The sequence below is a fragment of the Hylobates moloch genome, unplaced genomic scaffold (assembly GCF_009828535.3).
Source record: "Hylobates moloch isolate HMO894 unplaced genomic scaffold, HMol_V3 SCAFFOLD_2, whole genome shotgun sequence".
Classification (NCBI taxonomy): Eukaryota; Metazoa; Chordata; class Mammalia; order Primates; family Hylobatidae; genus Hylobates; species Hylobates moloch.
This window is the reverse complement of record NW_026652277.1, coordinates 11,936,826-11,945,583: the sequence shown is the minus strand read 5'-3', so window position 1 is coordinate 11,945,583 and position 8,758 is coordinate 11,936,826.

Here is an 8,758-nt window from a genome sequence, read left to right as displayed (position 1 = left end):
CAGCCTGAACTAAGACAGGACATGAAGAGAAAATTCTGAAATATTTGATACCAAGTCATTTCAGACATAGGATAAGTTACCAAAGTTCCCTTAAACTGTGTCTATTCCTTTGTGATGTCATGTTGCTTAAGATGATAACAGGATGACAGCTCAAAATAAAACCATGAACATCCCCCACCCAACTATAATAGTAACTTAATTTTCTTTTATTTCTTTTTTTTTTTTTTTTTTTTGAGATGGAGTCTCACTCCATCACTCAGGCTGGAATGCAGTGGTGCGATTTCAGTTTACTGCAACTTCTGCCTTCCGGGTTCAAGTGACTCTCTTGCTTCAGCCTCCCAAGTAGCTGGGACTATGGGCGCATGCCACCACACCTGGCTGATTTTTGTATTTTTGGTAGCAACGGGGTTTCACCATGTTGGCCAGGCTGGTCTTGAACTCCTGACCTCAGGTGATCCGCCCGCTTTGGCCTCCCAAAGTGCTTGGATTATAGGCATGAACCACCGCAACTGGCCCCATTTTCTTAAAGTATTAGATATATATAGTAAATTTAAAAGTTATTTATTATATACTTAATCATACACAGTCTTGGAAAATGGATATTAAAAATTTTAAAGGTGGAGCCCAATGGCTCATGGCTGTAATCCCAACACTTTGGGAGGCCAAGGTGGGCAGATCGCTTAAACACAGGAGTTCGAGACCGATCTGGGTAACATGGCAAAACCCTGTCTTTACAAAAAAAATACAAAAACTTAGCCAGCCATGCTGGCATGCACCTGTGGTCCCAGCTACTCAGGAGGCTGAGGTGGGAGGATCACTTGAGCCTGAGAGGTCAAGGCTGCAGAGAGCTGAGATCGCACCACTGCACTCCAGCCTGGGCAACAGAGTGAGAACTTGTCTATAACAGAGGGTACTATAGGTATGATTTAGTAATCCTATTTTCCTTGCTTATCATACTGTATTTTATGCTTCCACAAGGTCCTCAAATCACTGTGTTCAGTGGCTGCCTGGTGTGTGTTGTATGGTTACTCTCTGCTTTTCACTAGAACAGAGAAAGAATTTTCATGAATGCAGCCTTTTCCCTGTAAGAGAAAGATAATCTTTATGATTCCCCTTTTCCCTGTATTTTAGATTATTCCATCAAGATATTAGCGCAAAGAAGATAAAACTTTTCAAGTTTCTTAAAACTGCCAAATCTTCTCCTGAAAGAGTAAATCTTAATCTCTCGTCAACAGTAGTCATTGGACTTACCAGATAAGAAAGAAGCACTAAGCAGAAGGCTGCAATACAAGAGTCTGTTAGCCAATAATGCTTTTTTAAAAATGTGACTCAAATTCGCGATTTTCGTGGATTGGAATTTTGTTAAAACGTCCATATAATCCAAAGCAATCTACAGACTCAATACAACCCAATCAAAATCCCACAGGCATTTTTTTTTAAATAGAAAAACAAATCCTAAAATTTATCTGGAACCACAACATATCCCAATATTGAGGAATAAAACAAAGCTGGAAGCATCATACTTTCTACAAAATGTAATACCAAGATGTGGTAATTAAAACACCGTGATACTGGCATAAAGATAGACACATAGGCCGGGCGTGGTGGCTCACGCCTATAATCCTAGCACTTCGGGAGGCTGAGGCGGGTGAATCACCCGAGGTCAGGAGTTTGAGACCAGCCTGATTAATATGGTGAAACCCCGTCTCTACTAAATACACAAAAAATTAGCCGGGTGTGGTGGCATGCACCTGTAGTCCCAGCTACTCAGGAGGCTGACACAGGAGAATTGCTTAAATCTGGGAGGCAGAGGGTGCAGTGAGCTGAGATTGTGCCACTGCACTCCAGCCTGGACAGCAGAGCAAGACTCCGTCTCGAAAAAAAAAAAAAAGATAGACACATAGACAAATGGAATAGAATAGAGAGCCCAGAAATAAGCCCACACATCTATGGTCAACTGATCTTCAACAAGGGTGCCATGAATATGCAATGGGAAAATGACAAGTCTCTTCCACAAATGGTATTGGGAAAACCAAATATCCAGATGTAAAAGAATGAAAATGGACTCATGCCACACATGAAAATCAGCTCAAAATACTTTAAACATTTAAATGTAAGACCCGAAACTGTAAAACTCCTGGAAGAAAACACAGGAGGAAAGCTTCTTGATATGGGTCTTAGCAATAATTTCCTGGATGTGATACCAAAATCACAGGGAACAAAAGCAAAAATAGACACATGGGATTACATCAAACTAAAATATTTCTGCACAGCAAAGGAAACAATCAACAAAATAGAAAGGCAACCCACAGAATGGGAAATATATTTGCAAAGCATCTATGTGATAAGGGGTTAATATCCAAAATATATAAAGAACCCCTACAACTCAATCCCAAAAACAAATTAATGGGAAAAGGATTTAAATAGCCACTTCCCCAAAGAAGACATATGCATGGCCAACAGGTATATGAAAACGTGTTCAACATAACTAATCATCAGGGAAATGCAAATCAAAACCACAATGAGATATCACTTCACACCTGTTAGGATGGCTATTGTAAAAAAGACAAAAGACAAGTGTTGTTAAGGATGCAGAGAAAAGGGAACCCTCACACACTCTTGGGAATGTAAAATGGCACAGCTGTTATTTAAAAAGTCGGCGGTTCCTCAAAAAATTAAAAATAGAACTACCATATGATCCTGTAATCCCATTTCTGGTATATAAACAAAAGAACTGAAATCAGTAAGTTGAAGAGATCTCCGCACTTCTGTGTTCACTGAAGCATTGTTCACAAAAGCCAAGATATGGAAACAACATAAATGTCCATCACTGAATGAATGGGCAAAGCCGATGTGGTATATACATACAATGGGAAATTACTCAGCTTTTTAAAAGAAGGAAATCCTGCCAGATGTGACAACATGGGCAAACCTGGAGGACATTATGTTTAGTGAAATAAGCCAGTCACAGAAGGACAAATTCTCTGTGATTCCACTTACATGGGGGTATTTAAAAGATTATCACAGAAGCAGAGTAGAAAAGTGGTTGCTGGAGACTGGGGAGAGATGGAAATGGAGAATCGTCATCTAGTGGGTATAACATTTCAGTTATATATTTTATTAAAACAAAACAACAAAACATTTATTAGGTTTTTAATTCAGAGAGATTAAAAAGGAAAAATAAGCAAAATTGGCTCTTTGTTTACATGCTCAGATTACTGTTGTCAACATGTTTTAATGAAAGCAATAGATGTACTCAGAAAATGGAAGTGCATAGGAAACAAGGCCACATAAAAAGTAAAAACCTCCATATTCTTCAATCTTTCTCCCTGAAACTATTTACAGACCAAATTTTAGTTCAAAATATAAAATCTATCATTCCTGTGAGGAAAAGGGGAGAACTCGAAGCTAACAGAAGAATATAAAGCAAAGGGCTTCTTGCCTACATTTTAGAAAATAATATGTCTTTAGACAAGACATTATTATCCCATAGTACAGAAAATTGTGACCAGACACAGTGGGTCATGCCTCTAATCCTAGCACTTTGGGAGGCCAAGGCAGGAAGATTGCTTCAGACCAGAAGTTTGAGACCAGCCTGGGCAATATAGCGAGACCCTGTCTCCACACAAAATTTTAAAAAAATTAGCTGGAAGTGTTGGTGCCAGCCTGTAGGCCAGGGGAGGCTGAGGCGAGAGGAGATCAAGCTATAGTGAGCTATGGTCAAGCCACTGCACTCCAGCCTCTCACAGCAAAGCAAGACCCTATCTCAAAAAAAAAGAAGAAAGAGAGAGAGAGAAAACAATGGAAGTAAAGAGCTAGAGACAATTCTTTCAAGATATGTTGCTATTAAGGAAAGCAGAGAAATGGGGCAATAGTGGGGGTTTGGGGAAGTTTGGGATTTGGGTTTTTGTTTGTGGGAAATAATACAGCATATTTGGTGTTAATGGGAATGTCCAAATGAAGGGAGGAGGTCAAGGATAGAGGAGAAAGAAGGAGGCAGGAATAATGTCCTAGAGGCGGTGAGAAGGAATGAGCATAAGCTGATCATTATCTAACAAGAGACAGAATCAAGTCTGAGGGACCAATGGCAAGGAGGTTGGTAGGTTTTGTGGGGAAATTGGGAGATGTTCTCTCATAATCAATTCTATTTTCTCAATTGGACTAAAGCTCATCAGCTGAGAGGGAGGACCAGGGGAAGGTGTCATCAGGAAAGGACATAAGATGTGAAGTGGTTGCCTCTGAGTACAGAAGAGTTGATTGACTAGAGAAATGATGTAAGTCTACCAGAGGTATTGAGAGCTCCTGGAGGTTGATAGCCTCTGGTTAATATGGAACAGTCTTCATGCTTTTCTCTGGACACACTCAGCTGCTCAGGAGCACGGGCAGAGCAGGCCAGAGGTAGTTTTCATCAGAGTTTGCCAGGAGAGTACTGGGCAGGAGCAAAGAATTTCAGATTTATGCAAAGCAGTGATTATAGCACTGCTAATCTTGGTGAGAAGGTAAGTAAGGAAATGGTGCGGGGTGGAGAGGGGTGATAGATTTAAATAAAACAAATGAGCTACATCTGAATGCTTGTCATAGGACAAAAATCAGAAAACTCTGCAAAGGTGCTGAGATGAAACTTGGTTTTAGTTCCTCCTTGGGCACTTTCCACATCTCCTTTGGTGGCCTGCGCTCCATGTAGGCGTTAACCCTGATCCATTATCAACTAATACACGGCAAGACACTCATAGACAAAGCCCAAGGGTCATTTGTGGGGCTTTTTGTCTCGTTCTAATTTTTTTAGAGACATGGTCTTACTGTGTTTCCCAGGCTGGCATGCAGTGATGAGACCATAGCCCACCGCAGCCTCTAACTTTAAGGCTCAAGTGACCCTCCCACCTCAGCCTCCTAAGCAGCTGGGATGCCTTCCCCTGGTCCTCCCTCTCAGCTGATGACCTTTAGTCCAATTGAGAAAATAGAATTGATTATGAGAGAATATCTCCCACTTTCCCCACAAAACCTAGCAACCTCCTTACCATTGGTCCCTCAGACTTGACTCTGTCTCTTGTTAGATAATGATCAGCTTGTGCTCATTCCTTCTCACCGCCTCTAGGGCATCATTCCTGCCTCCTTCTGAGCAGGCATGCCCCACCACACCTGGCTCTCATCTGTGTTTTCATCAGACACTTTCTTTTTGATGAATAAACCTTCCAGACACAAAGATCTCAAATCTCTCAAAGTGAAATTTCAAATCATTAACAGGCACTAAAGACCAAATTTTGGGCAAAACACCTACCACATATTAACATGTAAGTTAAACGAATGAACCTATGAAGATGACGGTACCTGGGCTGGTGAGTCCCAATGGACATGCGCGATGGGAACATCTGTGCATCCTCAGTGGAAATTTTCAGAGATGCAAAGTAAATTTGAACTTGGATGTGTATGCTTGCATTGGTTGTGGGATGAAAATGCTAAGAAAAAGCAGCTAACTTCTACATATAGCCGCCTCCCCCCCAGCCTTTTTCTCCTCAGGCACTCATACATGTTTTGTAATCTTTGAGAATACAGAAAATATTTACAAAATGATCAAGCATGTAGTTAATGGACCAGGTGACAAGCTGGGTCAACATCAAAGAAAGGGCAGAGGAATAGGACATCCATGAGTTAATGTGTGTAGTCTCCTAGAGCTAAGATCTCCCACCCAGAGTTCACACCTACATCCCCCTACATCCTCTGAATCTATTCTAGAGCCATGTTTGCCAGAGAAGCTTCAATGAGTAGCACTGGAATAGGAAAGATTTGTACTGCTGTTTCCCTTGGGGTCTGGGCTCCAGCTAGCTTCCACGGTAAATGACTACTTATGATCAAAGAGTAAGGAAACCTGCTCCATGGCCTTCTGCATCTGGGAAGGAAGAAGGGCCTCCTGTGAGGGAGGAATTGCTCAGAAGTGCCCACCAGGAGGAGTGCATGGCGCATCACCCACACGGTGCACACATGGAACCAGCCTGCCTGCCAACTGTGTTGTGGGGATGTTGTACGGCTGGAGCCAGCCAGTGAGAGGCTCAGGAGAGTCAGGCAATGGCATCCAGAGGGAATCAGGTCCTCACTTTGCACAGAAACAGAAGAGGGTGGGAACTCAACAGGATTAAGTATTTATAGCTGAGAGGCAGAGTAACAAGACTGAAAGAATCTATTCCAAGATGTAAACGACTGTTATCTTGATGTGGGGGGACTACCAGTGATGGCTATTGTCTTATTTTTGCTTATCTGGGTTTTTTTTTTTTTTAATAAAAAAACTTTTTTTGGACACAGAGTCTTGCTCTATCGTGCAGGCCAGGGTACGGTGGCGTGATCATAGCTCACTGCAGTCTTGAACTCCGGGACTAAAACGATCCTCCTGGCACAAGCCACCACGCCTGGCCAATTTTATTATTTTTTAATTTTTTGTAAACACAGGTTACCGCTATGCTACCCAGGCTGGTCTCAAACTCCTGGCCTCAAATGATCATCCCTTCTGGGCCTCCCAAAGCGCTGGAATTACAAGCATGGATTACTAGTGGGCTTTCTACAGTGAATATGTATTTTTTTTTTAAGGGATTGTAGGGGGGAGTGGGAAGTATTATTTAAATATTTCCCACTTCATGCACCAAGTAACATTAGCTTTTGATCTTCACATAATTCTCTAAGGTGGGGAAGCCCACATGACCATTCTTAGTATGCAAACAAAGAAACTGAGGCCCCAGATGTACACTATTCTGCAGTGGGTAAGAGTTATCCCAAGTGGAATGATGTCTAGGCAAACCCCCTTAATATTTCCCTCCCCACCAGCTGGTGCAGCCACACACTGCCTGAAGCCTCTTCCACTCTCTAGCTGAAAGTTGTCGCTCATTACAAATGGATATTTGACTGGAGAGGGCAGAATCCTTCATTCAGAGACTCAGGACTATGCCCCAATCAGCAAGAAGCAGCAGGATGACCTGATCTCTCCCTGCTATGGCCTCTCTTTGAAGAGAAGTATCTTAGTGACTAGAGGAGTTATCTAGTTTGTCCAGGGTTGCACGGCTAGCAGGTGGCACAGCTATCATGTAAATTTGACATTCGACTGCAGACACCTCACACTCCACCACATTGTTTTGAATGAATCTTTGCTATTTTACCGAAGGGGGTTTTGCTCGTGGTTAAGTAAACTTAACCACGAGCAAAACCCCCTTCGGTAAAATAGTCAAGAACCATTGGCTCTTGACCTGCACTGGCCAACGAGCGTCAAAAGCTCTGGGGCTAAGACAACCACAGTGAATGTGGGAGATCGGTTGCATCCTAAAGAATGAATCAAGTACATTGAGGATAATGGCAGCCAGCTTTCTCACTGTAGAAGGGAGGTACAAATATGGAGAAGGGAAGACTGGAATAAATTATGTGATATTGGACTGTCATTGGAGGCAATAGTGTGAATGCAGCATTTCCAAAATATGTAGATATGGATAATATATACATGGGTGTATATGTGTGTATACAGTTGTCCTCACTCAGAGGGTCTGGGATCAATGACACTCTTGTAGCACTGACCACTTTTAATGCCTAATATTGGTTTCTAAATACCATTCTCAACTAAAAGATATGAGCACTCCTTGAGGGGATGGCTGACTCCATGGCTAGGGCGGGGAAAATACAAGATAAGCTTGGAATTTCTTGTGGCAGGAAGTTGTTCAAGAATGATGAGGACTCTGAAAAGTCACAGATGTCAGCTTGAAAAGCTGTCACTGGCCTAATCTGGGTCAGTTTGATCTTCAAAGAATGCTAGTAATTACGCTGAACTATAATTTATTCAATAAAATAGTAATCTATGGCTTCCTACTAATTTAAATAAATAATAAGGGAATGCTGTGCCTTATAGTAGAATGCCAACTAATAATTGTAGAAGGAATGGCAGCATTATATAATTAACCAACCATCTTAATAATTGGTTCCAGTAAGAAGCATCTGTGGATGCCAAAATCAAAGAATGGAGGTTTAATAAACAACCAGATATTTATGCAGTCTGAAACTATCTCCCCACAAAACACTTATTAACATCTTCGTGGATACTTATCAACTCTTACCAATACTTAATACTTGTTAAAATCCCTTCACAAAATCCTTATTAACTTTTCTGTGGAAGAAACCTGACAGACATCATCTTAACCAAATGATAAAGGTTAACATTACCAGTAATAAGTTAAACGAACATCGTGTGCTGCTTTTTTTTTTAATTATTATTATTATTTTTTTTTTTGAGACAGAGTTTTGCTCTTTCGCCCAGGTTGGAGTGCAGTGGCCACGATCTCCGCTCACTACAACCTCCGCCTTCCAGTTTCAAGCGATTCTCCTGCCTCAGCCCCCCGAGTAGCTGGGATTATAGGCGCGCACGCACCACCATGCCCAGCTAATTTTTGTATTTTTAGTAGAGACGGGGTTTCACCACGTTGGCCAGGCTGGTCTCAAACTCCTGACCTCATGATCTGCCTGCCTTGGCCTCTCAAAGTGCTGGGATTACAGGCATGAGACACCACGCCCGGCCCATCGTGTGCCTTTTGATAATATGCCCTGGGAAGGACACACCATCGTTTCTGCGATAGTCCTGCAATACACCTGAACCTAATCATGACAAAATGTCAGACAACCTCAAATTGAGGACATTCTTCAAAGTAACTGACCTGTGCTTCCAAAAATGTCAAAGCCATCAAAGACAAACTGAATAAATTTTCCAGAGTGATGTTGCCTAAAGACACATGCT